Here is a 19088-nt window from a genome sequence, read left to right on the forward strand (position 1 = left end):
GTCATTTGTGGACTGCATTTGCCTTACAAGGAGGCACTCTGGCCAGTTTCCAGGAGGACTGACAGAAAATCCCAGTGAGTGATTCAGGTTTGGGATTTAATCCACCAACCTTTCTGGGAAGGAGGCCTCACCATCCCAACTTCTAAAATATAGAGGCAGGAGATACAAAGAGCCAACTCATTGGAAAGGATCCTAAAGCTGGGAAAGACTGAAGGCAGGAGAAGGGGGTGACAGAGGATGAAATGGTTGGATGGCATCACTGACTCAATGGACGTGAGTTTGAGCCAGCTCCGGGAGATTGTGAAGAACAGGGAAGCCTGGTGTGTTGCAGTCCATGGGGTCGCAAAGAGTCAGACATGAATGACTGACCGAACAATGACAGGAGAGTTGTAAGAAATAAGGCACAGAAGAATATTACAAAGCATTATAATATCAGTGCTTCAAAACACAATTGTTACTACACAATGGTTTCATGACTGCCACTCTCACTATCAAATGTGGAACCCCTGTTTCTTCACATGCATAACATGTGGGAGAAAATCACTACAAGACTCATTTCTTCTCAGCTGGAGGTAGAAGAGGGTGGATTTCCCATGTCTTTATGGATGCTAGACTCTGCCTTAGAGGCACACCTCTGGGTAACACACAAGCCCAGCAGCTTTTCTCTTTGATAATAATGGCTCATGAACTCAGACATGATTCTGAAGGAATTTTAGCTGGAAGGAAAAACGAAAGGAAATAGGCTGAGAGAATAAATGTTGGTGACCAGTTCTCCACAGCTACGGCAAAAATAAAGCGGATTCTCACCACCTGGGAAGACAGTGAGGAATGCGGATCATGGATCTTGCCCATCCATCCTCCCATCCTACCCAGTCTCTTCCTTCTCCAGCAGAGAGTCTGTAGCTAGAATGCTTTACCAGGCCTCCCAAGTCTCCTTGAGGTAAGAACTTGAAATCAGAGCTTCCTTTGCATGCTTCGTGTGAGAACAAAAGACTCAGACAGACACCCAAACCCAAAAGCCTTCTCAAAATACATCATGGTGTGAGACCTCATGGCAGTTTAAGTTTAGAGAAAACTCTGGTTGGATATCAAAAAAAGGTTTATGGTTTGAGTCAATAAAAAGGAGTCCTCAAAGCTCTAAGGAGGTCACCCCATCTTTGGGGAGCATAGTTCTGAGGCCCTATATAGTCCATGAATGGGAGCTGTCTCAGCCCTTAGTAGAAACGTACTTTTTGCTGTGGGATTAACAGTGCCTCAGCCAAGGCCATATGGAACCCCAGGCAGGAATTATTGGATATGACTCCATTTCCACTGAAACAAATTTTCCTCTCTGCTTCTTTCGCTATTCATTCTCTGTCAGCAGCTTCACAGGTGGCCTTGGCTCCTAAAAGTCAGTCATCAAAATATCATGATCAAAGAGAACCCATAGCACAGAGTAGAGACCACCTGCCTAGGAAACGCCTCCATCAGCATCCTCCTGCTTCTATTTTTCTAGTCTAGGGTTTCACGTGATTTTCTGTTCTTTTCCCTGATGCCAGCTCCAGGTATCAGTCGGTGTTCCTAGATTTAAGTATCCAGGTCAAGAGAGTAAGTACATGGCCCGCCCATCTCACAGCTGGGAGGGTTGTTGCGGACACTCTTCTACACTTGATGTTTTCATTTCCACTCATCTTCCTCCCTCCAATGGCAGGTGCAATAAGCATCATTACGGTAAGGCAGCCCTAGACATGAAGAAGGGTTTATCCTGAAACCAAAGGCTAAATCTTCATGCTCACCAGACCTGGCACAGACTTGGCTACTTCTGGGTCTCTATGTGCCTGCAAAATATGATTCCTGCTTTAAAGCAGTTGTTCCCCAGTGGCAAAGGCTAGGGGGTTGCTAAGATCAGATGTGCCCTGGTGTTAATGTTTTGAATTTACAAAATGTTTGTAAAATGCACTGCAGTGTTATTTCTCTCTCTTGGACCTATGAAATCCTGGATGGTCTAAGGATGGGGCTGGTACTGACAGAAAGAAACCTCAATTAATTTCAGAGCATGCCTTACAATATCCTCTCTGATACGGAAACCATGTGAGCAGAAGTAGAAGTCACAGAGAGACACATGGAGGCATTTAGGATGTCAGAAAGAGGGAGCTTTAACAATAAATTAGCTAAGCTAGCAACAAATGAGCTGGAAATGTAAAACATACATCTGAATCTCTTGGGTCAAAGGTAGGGAAGGGAAGAGGATTGATTCAAGTTGGGAGAGGGGAGTGCTCAGCATGGTAAGAAAAGGAGAAGGGAAATGACTGGAGGACTTGGAAAGCAGAGACCTCACCAAAGGGGAGGAAACGCTTGAGAGCAGAAAGGCCAGAGCTAGATTGTGCCAGCGGGCATCAAACAGACATGTGTGCAAGCCCGACAGCTGGAAAGAGGCTTCCAGCAGCTACGACTCACCCAAACACCGACCCATCCTACCCAGGGAGGCAGGAAGAGCAGGTGAAATGCATTCTGAGCTCTGTGCAAAGGATAGAATTAGCTTGACCCTCAGGGTCAGCTTTGCTGACTGACAAGGGCTCTCTCTCTTCCTCTGCTGCTCCCATCCCTATTTTCCAAGGTTTAAATGACAGACACTCATGTGCATGCACACAGACAATGCCCAATTCCCCCTTCAAAAAAGTAATTTGGGGGAGGGGTAAGACAGTTTACTGGGATGTATGACAGTAGTAGGTCTTTGTTAAGAAGAGAGGCTCCCCTGGGTAGTCTTCCCATCCTGAAAAAAAGAAACATGTGATTTAATTTTTTAATGTTGAAATATTTTTGACTGTACTAAAACAATTGTATTTTGGGGTTATTATTTCTGTAGTTGAATTGATTTACTTTTTGTGGTACATCAGTAGTGATGGATCCCATTGTTTAGAAGTTTTCTACCACAATGGAAAATTCACGGGGGAGGGTCTGATTTACCCCAACACTCTCCCTAAGCTTTTGCCTCCCTCCCCCTCCTGCTTGCTGAGATCTGAGCTTACTTTCTGGAGCTTTTGTGCCACAATTGTAGAGGAAGACAGGCCTGGCTAAGTGACACAGTGACTGAACATCGTTCACCCTGATTAGTCTCTCCGTCAGCAAGGTTAAGTGATGGAGAGAAAATTCATTTCAGTTTGGGGGAAGCTTGTTTGGAACATAAGGGTTTTGAGTAGAATCCCTAGAGAAAGGAATGGGAGATGATGTCAAGTAAGGGGAAAAAAGGTCAAGAAAGATAAGTGGAAGAAACTAAGATTTTTATCATTTTTGCTCCTTTTCTAAGAAGCAGACAAATACAAACTGTGGCGAGGAGCATCTAATTCACATACTCCAATATTGCATTACTCATAAAGCTCAGTGTTTCATTCTCAACTGTTTGGTATTACAAGCCAAGTTCATTCATTCAACAAATACTAGTTGATCATCTATGTACGAGTCATGGGGACAAGGTAGGTCTTAGATTCTGGACTTCTTGACAAATAAGTCTATTATTCAGTGATTTTGTTGGTAAGAGCAATACTGTGATTGAAAGTAGATGTTTAGATAATACAGACAGAGGATAATTCTCCAGGCCCATGTATGTAAACTCAGAAAATCCCTGATATATCAAGGATATCAACAGTCATCGTCCTATTTTCCTGATACACAATCTCATACTTATCACCCCCGTTAAACATGCTCTGTGAATGCTTTCAGTGCAAACAGACCACTATGTCTGAAGACCACCAAACTCTTCTTTACTCTGGCTCTGCTTATTACAGAATTCTTTCTTATATTGGGCTAGAAGTTCTCTCTCTATGACTCCGTTCACTGGTCTCATTTTGCCCACCAGGGTTACCTTGAATGTTTTTTCCACTTGGCAGTTGGTCCTTTACTGCAAGATAATCCCTATGTATATACTCCCCACTACTGACTCTCTTCTCTAGACTCAACATGTCATATCCATTCACACATTCCTGCATATCATGGTTTTCAACTCCCTTCACCAACCTCGATGACCTATAGTTTACCAACAATCTTCTGAAAGTGTGGCAAAAAAATATACCAAGTATAATTTCTGACCAGCCTAGACTGGTCAGAGGCTCAGTGCCCCTTTGTTGAAATATCCCTCCTTTATTAATGAAGACTAAGTGTGTACTAGAGTTTGTGGATTGCCTTCTTACATGGTTGGTTTGTACTAAGCTTATAAGAAATGATGGCTCCCAAGTTGGTCATGTCCATACCTGCTGTCCTTCCAGCCACATTTCTGCCATTTGCACACATTCACTTAATCTTTGGACTCAAATCTTTGGACTCTTTTTGCTATTACATTTCATTCTTTTATAACAAACCCATTATTATAGATGGTTGAGCTTGGACTCAAATCTTTGGACTCTTTTTGCTACTACATTTCATTCTTTTATAACAAACCAATTATTATAGATGGTTGAGCTTTGGACTCAAATCTTTGGACTCTTTTTGCTATTACATTTCATTCTTTTATAACAAACCCATTATTATAGATGGTTGAGCTTGTGTGGGAGCCTTTTTTCTGTCATTGAGCACAATAAATATCTTTCCTAGATTTATCTGTTGGTCTGCCATGACCAGTATGTCACCTACATCCTTGACTAATTTATGATAACTCTTGAATAGCTTGGGGGAGAATGGATACCTGGATATGTAGAGCTGAATCATTTGTTGTCCACCTGAAAATATCACCACATTGTTAATTGGCTATACCCTGATATAAAATAAAAAGTTAAAGAAAAATCAAAGATTTCAAGAGAGGCTTTTCTATAAGGAATCCAAACCATCAATGAAATTAACCTAATGACCTCTCTCCAGTCTGGGGCTTGACCAGTGCTGGGGTGAACATTAAGCATATAAATCAGTGTTGACTTGATGACGAAGTAATCTGACAGTTTAAGACCAATGCAACTATTTTATTTTGACAGTGCAGTTTCTGGGCAATTGTACCTTAACCTAATCCTCATAGTTTGCATTAGATTTTTTAAAAAAATAGATTAGAGTTCCTTGTTTCTTGAAAAATATTGGTGAAAGATCCAATATTTTTTCACTAATATTCTAGATGAGAAAAAAAAAGCACAAAAGGTAAAATAGTACTTAAACATTGTTTAAGTAGCATTTGCCCCCAGTAAAAGACATTGGGAGACACAGAGCGTCTCATAGACAGACTTGGTGAACCCTTAGGAATTTTGTGCTTGAGAAAAACAAAAGTAAACTCAACAAGGATTTACAGTTTGACTAAGATCAGATCAGATCAGATCAGTCACTCAGTCGTGTCCGACTCTTTGCGACCCCATGAATCACAGCACGCCCAGGCTTCCCTGTCCATCACCAACTCCCAGAGTTTGACTAAAGCTTGATCTAATTTCCATCCTCTTCACCAGTCAACAGGAGAGGTGTATTTTCTTGGTGCTGGTTTTCTAAAAATCTTTCCAAAATATTGGAAAAGATTTTCTAAAAATCTTTCCAAAAATATTGGAAAAAATGTCCAAAAATATTGGTGAAATCCAAGATTTCCAATAAAATAGTTGGTTCAATGATTCCAAAGTTATTTTCAGGCATGACCCTTTCCAAATTTTAACTTAACATTTCTAACCAACTTTCAGACATAAATATAATACAAACCAGAAAATTCTATGATAAGACCTCCCTTATGGTGGTGTAAGCTACTTGAAGGCAGGCACTGTATGCAGTTGATCTTTGCATTGCATGTAGAATCTAATACAGTACCTTAAACTGAATCACTGAGCTGGGATAAGTAGAGAATAAAACTACTGTCTTCCAAGAAGAAATTTAGGACCATAAAGTACATTGAGGTTGTGAGACAAAACACAATCTCACGAGTATAATTTTTCTTCCACATTTAAAGCAAGTGTGTGTCCCTCAGCTTCGTGATCTCTGAATAAGAAGTATGTGCCTTTAAAAGAGCCTGAGGCTTCTCATTCAACGCTGCAAACTTTTTTCTTAGTCTATTCTCCCCAGAATCAGTAAGTTTTCCATCTAACCTGCCAGAGAATCGGTGTCTCCCACTCTGCAGTGATTGTCCTGACAAGGTCAATTAGTGTGTTAAAAAATGATGCAGTCATTTGGCTGCTGCTTTTTCTTTTACTCCTGTTTCTCAGCAGAATGCTCCCGGCATCAGTTCATGTGGAAGCTGCATTGCACCAGGGGGAAAAAAAATTGTCTATGTTGATGCCAAAGGGAAGTGTCCCTCAAGCAGAGAGAAAGAGAGAGAGAGAGAGCTTACAGGTGCTCCGGGAGGTAGGGCTGCTCCAGGCAGATCAGGGTGACTACACGATGTGCTCGATGCCTGGGACTTTCCCCTTTGCAGTTTAAATGCCTGAGGAGATTGCTCGGGTTCCGAGCTGCAAGTCTAGAGTCAAGAGAAATCAGTGCAAATGGGGGAAAAATCCTCTCAGGGAAAGACTTTTAGAAAACCAGCACCAAGAAAACACACCTCTCCTGTTGACTAGTGAAGAGGATGGAAATCAGATCAAGCTTCAGTCAAACTCTAAATCCTTGTTGAGTTTACTTTTGTTTTTCTCAAGCACAAAATTCCTAAGGGTTTACCAAGTCTGTCTATGAGATGCTCTGTGTCTCCCAAGGTCTTTTACTGGGGGCAAATGCTACTTAAACAATGTTTAAGTACTATTTTACCTTTTGTGCTTTTCTTTCCTCATCTAGAATAGAAGTTGTGATTTTTAAAACCAGGTTTCAATTATGGTTAGTGGCGCATTTTTCATTCCTATGAAATGGTCAAGGTTGCCCTTCAAGTCTGCATTTAAGGATATGAATCAAAGAGAAGAAGGATTATTCAGGACGATCAAATTGGCCATTGTAAGATGGGGGTGGGTGCTTATGAGAGAGAATTAAAGAGACGGAAAATAAAATCAGATTGAGACTCTCTTTCCTAGAGCACTTCTGTTCCAAGTGGTCTATTCTCATCACGTAGATCTTCTCTTCTTTAAGACATAGCTGATCCAGAGGGAGTGTGGGGAAAGAGGATTATCAGGGAATCTTGTCTCTGCTATAGGAGTCCCACTATGGATGGCCTGTAAGCCAGCTCTGCTCTGAGCACTGCGGGCAAGCCTGCCTACTCCTTCCTGTGCATGGAGATCCAGATGGTCAATGGACAGAAGGACAGTCAGCATCACCTGTCTCTAGGTCGGGCTTCAAGCTTAAGGGCCAATGGGGCTTTCATGCCACAGGACTTAGCCGAGGTGGAAGCAGCCATATGAAGCAGATTTCACAGGATATAGGCCTGGGACACCAGCCACATAATAACAACACATATTAGAGGCCTATGAGGAGAAAGATTAAACTTCTCTTAACTCTGGGAAACAGCACAAGGAAAAAATTAGGTCCTCCAAATAGCTTTCAATATTGATCGAAAGGCTGACCTGACAAAGAACCGCCTAAAATCTTGTTTGCTGTTGCTTCTCTCCAGGGTCCTGGGGTAATTTGTAATTCAAACTTGGAAAGAATCCTAAGCTATTTCCTTTAGATTTATTCTTTCCACATGTGAAACGAAATAATTAAAACACCTCATCAACTTTTAGAGCTTGTGTGTAAAAAAAAAAAAGACAAGGAATTGCTGATTGAATCCATATTCCACCCAATCTTCTACTAATTTAATTTAATGTCAAAAAATTATTTACTATAATGAACAATAATTTTGCATACAAATGGATATTTGTGAGTGGATTTTTAAGTTATATTTGTTAGTAAATCGTAATAAACCTATCACCCCCATTCTTATTACTCAAGATCAATTTCACAATACTTGAGGGTAAGAGATCTCATGCATATTTGAGTTCACTTAAAGGATAATATTTCTGTTAGGCTGTAGGATGCTGGAAATACTGTGTACAGTATTCAAATACTTTCATGTGCACACTTGCAATGGTCATTAGGCTAAATTAACAAATTCCTTCTGATTATGGCAATTGGGGCAATTCCAGTTAACTTGTTTCTTATATGGCATATGCCACATTTATCAAAGTAAAATAGTTGAATCATATGAAATTCCATGCTAGGATGTATCTAATGGTCTATTTAAAGAATCCTGTCTCTGATATGGGCAATAGGCGATGTCTTCTAGGAGATCATGGTTGACCTGCATGATACCAATTATAAAAAGGTTTTGTTTTTTTTTAAGTGTACCAAATGTCTTTAACTTCTCTTTAAAAATCCAAGAATAGCCTCACATTCAGTTCAGTCGCTCAGTCGTGTCTGACTCTTTGTGACCCCATGAATCGCAGTATGCCAGGCCTGCCTGTCCATCACCAATTCCTGGAGTTCACCCAAACTCATGTGCATCGAGTCAGTGATGCCATCCAGCCATCTCATCCTCTGTCATCCCCTTCTCCTCCTGGCCCCAATCCCTCCCAGCATCAGGGTCTTTTCCAATGAGTCAACTCTTCACGTGAGGTGGCCAAAGGATTGGAGTTTCAGCCTCAGTATCAGTCCTTCCAATGAACACCCAGGACTGATCTCCTTTAGGATGGACTGGTTGGATCTCCTTGCAGTCCAAGGAACTCTCAAGAGTCTTCTCCAACACCACAGTTCAAAAGCATCAATTCTTCGGTGCTCAGCTTTCTTCAGAGTCCAACTCTCACATCCATACATGACTACTGGAAAAACCATAGCCTTGACTAGATGGACCTTTGTTGATAAAGTAATGTCTCTGCTTTTTATTTAATATCCTATCTAGGTTGGTCATAACTTTCCTTCCAAGGAGTAAGCGTCTTTTAATTTCATGGCTGCAATCACCATCTGCAGTGATTTTGGAGCCCAAAAAAATAAAGTCTGACACAGTTTCCACTGTTTCCCCATCTATTTCCCATGAAGTGAAGGGACTGGATGCCATGATCTTCGTTTTCTGAATGTTGAGCTTTAAGCCAACTTTTTCACTCTCCACTTTCACTTTCATCAAGAGGCTTTTGAGTTCCTCTTCACTTTCTGCCATAAGGGTGGTGTCATCTGCATATCTGAGGTTATTGATATTTCTCCTGGCAATCTTGATTCCAGCTTGTGCTTCTTCCAGACCAGTGTTTCTCATGATGTACTCTGCATATACGTTAAATAAGCAGGGTGACAATATACACTTATCCAAATCCTCTTGAGTTTATGTATATTTTCAACCTGCTTCACTTGCTAAAATTTTTCCTTCAAAAATGTCTTTAGAAAATCCACCACCTATAATCTTAACTCTAGCCAGTTAAAAAACAAGATAGCAGTGTCTGTGTGTCTTATTCACCTCTGTTTCTCCAGTGCCTCACTCAATATCTGTATGTTCTCAAAAAAAAAAAAAAAACCCACACACAAAAAAATACAAATGCTTGTTTTAATAAATTGCAATTTCTGGCCAGTAATCCCAAGGAAACAAACAAACAAAAGATTATGTATTATTGGGTTGGCCAAAAAGTTGGTTTGGGTTTTTCTATACAATGTTATGGAAAAACCCCAATACAAACTTTTTGGCCAACTCAAATATTTGTTTTTATCTTCGTCTTATTTAAGATCTTACCAGAAGTATGGTGAAAATCTACTCTCGGGTTTCTTTCTGTGTATCACCAGGCTCACTCACTTAAGGGACCTTCTCTGCTAACCCTCCCCCCACCTCCCCCACACACCCCACACTGCAACTGGAATTTGTGTGAAACTGTTGATGGACACTTATCACCTCTAGAGTAGAGTTTTATCTCCTCATCATGGCATGCAATCCTTTTCTCCTGATCCCTCCCTGCACCATCCCCTCCATCTGCCCCCTTCAGCATTTTAACCTCATCTTTCACCAAGAGCTCTGACCCACTCAGTGTCCCAGCCACTCCCCAAGTCACCTTCCCTGTTGTGTGCTGAAGTCTGATCTGTGGTCTTCCATTTTCCCACCACACACTTCCACAACTCTGTCCTGGAATGCCTCATACCTTTCATCCATACTTCTGAATCTAACTTGGATGTTAACTCCTGAGAAGCTTTGAGATCACCTCCCCAGGATGTCCTTTTACATGCCTCAATTCCAGGGATTGTGAATCCTGGCTGTGCCTTAGAATCATTTGGAAAGCTTGTAAAAATGACTGGTGTAATTGATCTTGGGGGGACCCAGTCATGGTATTTTTAGAAATTTCTCCATATGATTCTAATAGGCAGTCAGAGCCCCTACTTTCTCATAATCTTTGAATTTCTCCTCACTTCTCACAGGCAAGGACAATGCCTTATCCATCTTATCCAGTCTTCCCAGCAACTACAGTAGTTCCTGGCATATAGTGGATGTTCAAGCATTCTTTGTAGATTCAAAATGAAATACTCATGAAAGTAGAGCTACCTTGACAGAGCTTAGTGAGTCCATAAATTCAATTTACAGTGAGTCCTATAAGTAAAAACTTTTCATAGACATATTCTTCAAGGTTCCAATCTAGAGCTCAGGAAGTGTTTGATTTTATTTCTAACCTGGGTCATAATTCTAACTGAAAGCTGAAACAGTGGTGAAGGGAGCAATCGTTTCCTTTACATATGTTCTCTAAAGATAATTGTTAATTTTAAATACAAATTGGAAACCTGGTATGTCAACATGACAATGTTAAGGCTATGACTAAAGGAAAAAAAAAAAAAGAAACTTAGGGAAAACAGTGGTGATCAGCCCTCACAGATGTATAGAGAAGGAATCCAAGGGTAGAGCCTTTTTAATGATTCCTCCCTATTCAAGTCACAATGCAGGCCCTGCCATCTCCTTATTCCTGTCCCCATCCCATGTTTGAATCCAACTAATGCTCTCCCTACCTTGTCCCCAGTTGGTGAGGGTTACAGATGGATGGTGTGGATGTTGAGTCACTGCCTCTGTAGTATGATTCTGTAGACCCATTAGGTGACCTCACTAAACCTCAGCTTGCTCCTTGGTTAAACATCAACAGCTTTCTTGAAGGGTTGTTAAAAGGATGAAACTGCTTTATACATACAAAGGCTTTAACTCACGCCTGAGCTGTAATCAATGCTTGCTGCTGCTAAGTCGCTTCAGTCGTGTCCGACTCTGTGCGACCCCATAGACGGCAGCCCAGCCAGGGTCCCCCGTCCCTGGGATTCTCCAGGCAAGAACACTGGAGTGGGTTGCCATTTCCTTCTCCAGTAATCAATGCTTAGACAGTAGTAACTGCTACTATTGTTTGCTTGTTCACAGCAAACACTATTTCATCACATGGCAAAATGAGCTCATGCCTCAGACTGAAGCAGAAAGAAACTACTGGCATGTCTTTTGACCAAAAAACATTTCCTTATATAAAAACACAATTTTGCTTAAGTCCAGACATTATGACCTTTTGAAATGCATTATTGACAATCTACTTAACACACAAATTTAATTTCTGATCTCCAGACATAAGAAAGGAAGCCATGTTCATTTCCATTGTAAAGATTTTAGGCATAGTATTCGAATAATTTAATCAGAAAAATAGAAATGATTTATGGGAAAAAAAAGTTTTTAAAATTGTTTTTCAAAGCAACAAATATACTTAATATTTAAACACTATTTCCTTTGTAAAATACCTGTCAAGGCCGAGGTAGCCAATGACTGATTTAACCATTTTCTCCTGAGGATGGTCTCTCCTTGTGTATCTTACCAGCTTTTCCAATCAGGTTCGTCTACTCTTGGAAAAGACTGATTTGTCTTCCTTTCCTAGGCATGAAGCGAAAGTTGGTGCTCCCGCCCTTCTTGAGTCTCTGCCTCTTTACTCACTGAGGGAAAGCCTTCCTGTGGGATGCCATCATAGTGCCAGTGCATTGGCAGGCAGGTTATCTACCACTGGTGATGGCAGGTTATTCAGAGTCCTCCTGTCTAGTTTTCCATGCAGCTTCTAGTATCTCTACAAATCCCTCTTCCTGGATTGCCTTTATCTTGACTACAACATGGAGTGATGCTTTTACCTTCTGCTATCGTTCACTTGGATCCAATGTGAAGTTTCCCTGGATTGGTTTTGTGATTCTTTATGCTCATCAGTTCCTATTGAAGAACTCACCCCCAAATGAGCACCCCAACACTGACACCATTATTTAGCCTGTGGGGTTTGCTGTCCACTAGAGTTTCTGAGGTCAGTAGGCCTGGAAAGTATGTACATGTTTTCGTTTACCCTGAACTTCCTTGGTTTAGGTATCACTTGTCCATTCACAGCTTCTTCCTCACCTTAGTATCACCAGTATTAATATACAGCAAAAGCCTTATAGTCACAGCATACTATCGATGTACCAACTATATGTCTAGGGATTTATTGTAAGAAAATAATTAAGGACATTGTCCAAGATTTCCTTTAGATGAAAGTTAGACTATCACGAAAAGTTTTATAGCAACACTGGAAATAACATAAAAATCTGCCTTTTGTTAAATACTAATTATGCTAAATTAACATAATTTAACTAATTTAGCATAGTAACAGTTAAATATTGGCCCAAATACATAAGGTCTACTTTGTAGTGTACACAGTGGTATAGAATAGAATTTTAGGGCTTAAAAGTTGTTTGTTAAATTAAGTGATAAACTAGGCAATAAAACAGTGTGAGTTAAAATAGCAAAACATAGATGATTGGCCACATTCAGCCTGATGTGACACAGATAGATAGGGAGATAGACAGAGAGATGCTACATCAAGGCAATAATAAACACAAAACTCAACGTAGCTTTTTTCTGGGGAAAAAAGTCCAGAATTGAGAGAGTGAAGACCATAGTGGGAAAGTCAATGGAACTGGTAATGATTCTATTCTTCAGTTGCTTAATAGGTCCATTTTTCAAGTGTTTATAACCTTCATTTTTATAAGATGCATGTATTATTTTATAGGTATCAAATATCACATAATAAAACACTAAAAACTGTATATGCCATATACCTTCATTTTCAGGGCCACTGCATGCAGGTGTACCAGTTGTCCCCGGATAGGGTGGTACATCCCAGTAAGAGAATGCCTTAGGCCAAAAGAAAGGATGTCCTTTTTCTAATTTGTATAAGAGTACTCTCTACTTGCCGAAACAGGCATCTAAAGGGGCTGCACCTGCCCAGTTGGGGCCATGTTTTTAAAATTCGATTCCCAAAGAGGAATGTCTTTTTCTATTTCACACACAGGCACTACATATGTTGATGGGGACATGCACGTATGCACATGTGTGTGTTCGTTCTATATTTTTTTAAATTTGCTATCTACCGCTTTCAACATGAAAAGAAAATTTTAATACATATTTCCTGGTAAGTCATTTCCTTTCTCAAAGAGCACCTACCTTAAAAACGGACATTCAAATATGACACAAACATCAGAAAATTTCAGATCTGACCTAAACCTTTGGGTTTTGACCTTGCTGTCTCCCTCCCTCCGCCAAATCCTACTTCTGACAGAACTCCTGCATCACTGTGTTGAGACAGCAAATCTTTGCACACAAGCAGCTCATCTTTCGAAGGATGCCATGCATCACGCTTTGCACTGTGGACATTTAAGAAATGCTGCTTTTCTTAAGTGTTTGTCAGCATATTGTGGCTCTGGCACTGAAAAATGTCAGGGAAGCCAACACAAATTCTGCACGTGGAAAAATGTGGAGGGAGGAAGGAGAGCACTAAGAGAAATTTTTTTTAATGAGTTGTGTGGATAATTTAATTTACAGTGTCTGGCTTATTCATATGTGAGTTTAAGTATCAAGGGGATGCAGAATCTAATAAGCCTTGTTGTTCTTTCCCCAAATAGAAATGACTTTGTTTCTTTTCCTGATTTAAAAGTAATATTTATGTGGTTAGAATTTTTATAAAATATACAAATAAATTTAAAAGCAAGCAAAACCTACCTTTGATAATTAATCCCCATAAGAAATTACTACTGTTAATATTCTGGGATGTATCCTTCCTGAACTCCTATTTATTTACATCATAATTACTGCTTATGAAGAACTTTCTATGAGTCAGCTTAAGCACTTCTTGTATGCTGTATCTTAAAATTTCTTACAATAACTCTATAATTGTATACAAAATTTATATAAATTTTATAAATTATATAAATTTTATAAAATTTATAAAATATATAAATAACTCAATAATTGTATACAAAATTTTATTATACAAAATCTCTCACAATAACCTACAGTATAAATAAGAATTGTACCTCATAAAAACTGAAGCCCCAAGGGTTACAGTAATGTGCTTGTGGCCATATGGTCAGACAGAGAAGAAACCAAGATCAAAAGCCCATTTGTCTGACTCCAAAATCCAATATAACTTTAATAAACTGGTATATGTGTGCATGCCTGCTAAGTTGCTTCAGTTGTGTCCAACTCTTTGTGACCCTACGAACTATAGCCTTCCAGGTTCCTCTGTCCATGGGATTCTCTAGGCAGGAATACTGGAGTGGGTTGCCATGCCCTCCTCCAGGGGATCTTCTTGGCCCAGGGATAGACCCAGGTCTCCTGCATTGCAGGTAGATTCTTTATCATCTGAGCCAGAGAAGCTCTATTACACACACACACATATATATATACTTATTTTTAAATAAAACAAAAATATAGCCGTATATAAGGTGTTGGACCGTAACTCCGAAGCTCTGTATACCTGGAGCTTCAGAATATGACCTTGTCTGGAATAAGAATCTTTGGAGATATAATTAAAGTTATCAAGATGAGATCATGCGGAAACAGGCTGGGCCCTAAACCCAATGATGAAAGGGAAAAGACACAGAGACACGGGGGAGAAGGCCATGGGAGGATGGAAGCAGACATTGGAGTGATGTATCTATAAACCAAGGAAGGCCAAGGATTGCTGGCATCCACCAGAAGCTAGGAGACAGGCATGGAACCCATCCTCCTGAGCAACCAACCCTGATTTCAATACTTCTGGCCTCCAAAACTATGAGAAAATCACGTTGTTTTAGGCCACCCAGTATGAGGTACTTCATTACAGCAGTGCTGGGAAATCAGTGTACCATACGGTCCAGATTATTTATTTGATGATTGCTTTTTTTCACTTATCAATACATTACAAATATCTTGAATTTACCAGCATATCACAAACATAAATGTAGATCTACCTCTCTGTTTGAAATGGCTAAGTAGAATTCTATAGTAAGGGTTTAGCAAAATACATTTAATCAATCCCATATTGATAGACTTTAGGGTATTTTCAACTTTTCACTTTTACACACAATAGTGTGACTAAATTCTTGCCTGATCCCATCATTGCATGTTTTCCCCAACCTTTTTTCCTTTGGATAAGTTTGCCAAAGTGAATTCCAGGGCCAAGTGTGTATCCCCTGTTAAGACTTTTGAGACATTATTACCAAGCCATCTTCCAGATAATTTATAATCCTACTAGCTGTGTGTACATAATGCAGCAATGATTGAATATCTGCTCTTCAGAAACCAAGATTTTCATAAAATACTCCTCGAGAATATTGGTCAGAGTGGGCCTGGTTGGTGTCTCCCTTTCCCTCCCGGGGCTGCCATTAACCAGCACCAAAGGTGGGATTCTGAGACAGTACAAACAATAATACCACAACTTACAAGTTCAACAATTCTAAGCTGGATGAGTAGAGTCTTATATTGAAAATCTGAAGGCTCCCACTATCTGGCTAATTTATTAGTATGGCACAGCTTCTCTGTCTCTGTAGCCTTGTCCAAATTATGGAGAATCTAATAGGAATGGTTTTAACTCTAGAATCATATTGCCTGGGCTTGACTCTTATTTTCACTGCTTCTTAGCTTTATGCCCTTAGAAAATTTATATATACTCTTTAAGCTTCTATCCCCTCACATGTAAAATGGAAAGGATGACAAGCATCCTTACTGCATAAGGAATTGAGAGACACCTAGGAGATAATCCCCATAAAGACATTTAATAAGAGTCTACACTTAGTAAGTACTCTACAGATGCAAGTATGTATCATTATTATTACTAACAGTCTTGCCATAATTTTGGCCAGTTAGTACAACTGATTTAGAGTTGATTCCCAGGAGGCCAAGGTCATGGTTTCAACCCTGGTTTACTTGGCTTGGTTCCATAGTCACAGATTGCATCCTAGCCCTAGCCAGCTGTCTCCCAGGCAGCCTGAAAAACACATGATTAAATCATCAAGCTCTATTGTCACAGCCATCCAGGAGGAGGGCTTGGAGACTCTGCTCCCACTGAGGACATTGTCTGTAAATATGGAAGCTGGGAGTAAAAGGAGTATGAATGGAGACCAGAGTTCTCTGAACCAAGCAGAATTAGGGCAGAGCTGAGCCTATGGTTTTGTGGAAATAAGGTTGTTGTAGTTCAGTCACTAAGTCATGTCTGGCTCTTTGAAACCCATGAATTGCAGCCCACCAGTCTCCCCTGTCCTTCACTATCTTCCTGAGTTTGCATAAACTCATGTCCATTAAGTCAGTGTTGCCATCCAACCATCTCATCCTCCGTCATCCCCTTCTCCTCCTTCCCTCAATCTTTCCCAGCATCAGGGTTTTTTCCAGTGAGTTATCTCTTTGCATCAGGTGGCTGAAGTATTGGAGCTTCAGCACCAACATCAGTCTTTCCAATGAATATTCAGGGTTGATTTCCTCAGGACTGACTGGTTTGATCTCCCTGCTGTCCAAGGGACTCTGAAGAGTCTTCTCTGGCACCACAATTTGAAAGCATCGATTCTTCACCACTCAGCTTCTATATGGTCCAACTCTCACATCCATACATGACTACTGGAAAAACCTTAGCTTTGTTTATACGGACATTTGTCAGCAAAGTGATGTCTCTGCTTTTTAATATGTTGTCTAGGTTTGTCATAGCTTTTCTTCCAAGGAGCAAGCATCTTTTAATTTAATGGCTGCAACACCATCCATAGTGATTTTGGAGCCCAAGAAAATAAAATCTGTCACTGTTTCCAATTTTTCCTTGTCTATTTGCTATAAAGTGACAGGACCAGATGGCATGATCTTAGTTTTTTTAATGTTGAATTTTAAGCCAGGTTTCTCCACTCTCTTCTTTCACCCTCATCAAGAGGCTCTTTAGTTCCTCTTTGCTTTCTGCCATTAGAGTGGTATTATCTACATATCTGAGGTTGTTGATATTTCTCCCAGCAATCTTGATTCCAGCTTATAACTCATCTAGCCTGACAATTCACATGATGTACTCTGCATATAAGTTAAATAAGCTGGTAGAAGGGGTCTTAGTTCTGAGAGGGAAAAGCAACAGTAATAACATGGTGGATCTTCTTCTTTTCCCTGTTATCTTCTCTGGTAGCTTTTTGAACAAGTGTAGGCTCCCTTTCTGGACAGGCCAAGACCCATCAAACTGACTTATTCCACATAAAGCTTGAGAAAAAAAAAATTATGTATCAAATGTTGCAGCTGTAGCCAAGAGATAGTTTTGTGAAGGAAAGTTGTCTGCACTCTTTCTGACAGAACTTGCAATGGAAACTTGTCTTAATAAAACGTGTTGTCTTCATCTTTCCAGGTAAAGTGGTTAATGGCAGAGCATAGATTTCTTTGGTATTGAGTTTTGCCTTATGTACACACCCCAAGAGGGAGTTAGTCAAGGCCAGCTTTGAAAGATTGAAGCCAAGTTTCCACAGATTTTTTCCGAGGAGAGAAACTTCACCGACCTCCTATATACGGACTGCAGTAGGCAGAAATTTTCCTTTTTCCAAAACAATCTTATGAGATCATTTTCTTACATATTCATCTTTGAAAAACAACATCAGCATACCTATTGCTGTAAAAAATGTTGCAAATGAACAAGATTATGAAAAACAGGGTTAGTCTTTATTTTTCATGTTCATTGAGAGCATCTATAAGAAATCACCATGCAGCCCTATTTTTGCCCTCTTGCAGGGAGTGTTTTTGAAAAATTTATAAACCATATCACTCAATATCTTCAACATGAAGAACCTACAAGATAAAGTTCTCTCTTATCTGAGTACCAAAAGAGTTTTTCTTTCTTCAAGATATAGCATGTCTTTTCCTTACAGGCAACATAAATCTTATTTTCCTTTTTGCTTAGGTGGCCTGGAAGCTAAGACCTCAATTTGTAGACTAGTTTCAGTTACTATGTAGAAATCTACAGCTATTTAGCGTTTTAACTTTTCTTATATCTATTTTCTATTTATTCCCTTGTCTTTTGTAGTTTTTTGTTCTATTGAAAGCAATTTTAAAGAAAGCCTTAAGTCCAAAGCAGAATGAATTAGAATATAAATAAACAGTTTTATAGACAGCATTCTCTACTGTTGTGATGGTTAATTTAATGCCTCAACTTGTCTGGTCTATGGGATTCCCAGATAGCTGGTAAAACATTATTTCTGGGTGCATCTGCAAAGGTGTTTCCAGAAGAGATTAGCATTTGATTTAGTAGACTGAGTGAAGATCTGCTCTTACCAGTGAGGGTGAACCTTAGCCATTTTGTGGATTTGAGGACTGGAACATAACAAATAAGCTAGGGAAGGACTAATTTTCTCTCCTTGATTTGAGACGTGCGTCTTCTCCTCCCCTTGAACATCAGAACTCCTGGTTTTGGGGCATTCACACTCAGGCTGAAATATATCCCCAGCTTTCCTGGTTCTTCAGCTTGCAGATGGCAGATCATGGCTTCCATAACCATATGAACCAATTCCTATAATAACTGTCCTGTTAAATATGTCTTTATATGTCCTATTGTTTCTGTTTCCCTGGAAAACCCTGACTAACTTATATGGCAAAACATTTAGAATTAAAAGACCTATTTCAAGTTTCTGTTTGAAACTAGTTCTTTTACTAACCTCTAACCTTGGGACATTACTTTCTAACCTTGGGACATTACTTTGCCAACAAAAGTCTGTCTAGTCAAAGCTGTGGTTTTCCCAGTAGTCATGTATGGATGTGAGAGTTGGACTATAAAGAAAGCTGAGCACCGAAGAATTGATGCTTTTGAACTGTGGTGTTGGAGAAGACTCTTGAGAGTTCCTTGGACTGCAAGGAGATCCAACCAGTCCATCCTAAAGGAGATCAGTCCTGAATATTTATTGAAGGACTGATGCTGAAGCTGAAACTCCAATACTTTGGCCACCTGATGCGAAGAACTGACTCATTTGAAAAGACCGTGAGGCTAGGAAAGACTGAA

This window comes from Bos grunniens, chromosome 2 (genome assembly GCF_055505025.1).
Source record: "Bos grunniens cultivar Pamir isolate PY7600 chromosome 2, Bosgru_T2T1.0, whole genome shotgun sequence".
Taxonomy (NCBI): Eukaryota; Metazoa; Chordata; class Mammalia; order Artiodactyla; family Bovidae; genus Bos; species Bos grunniens.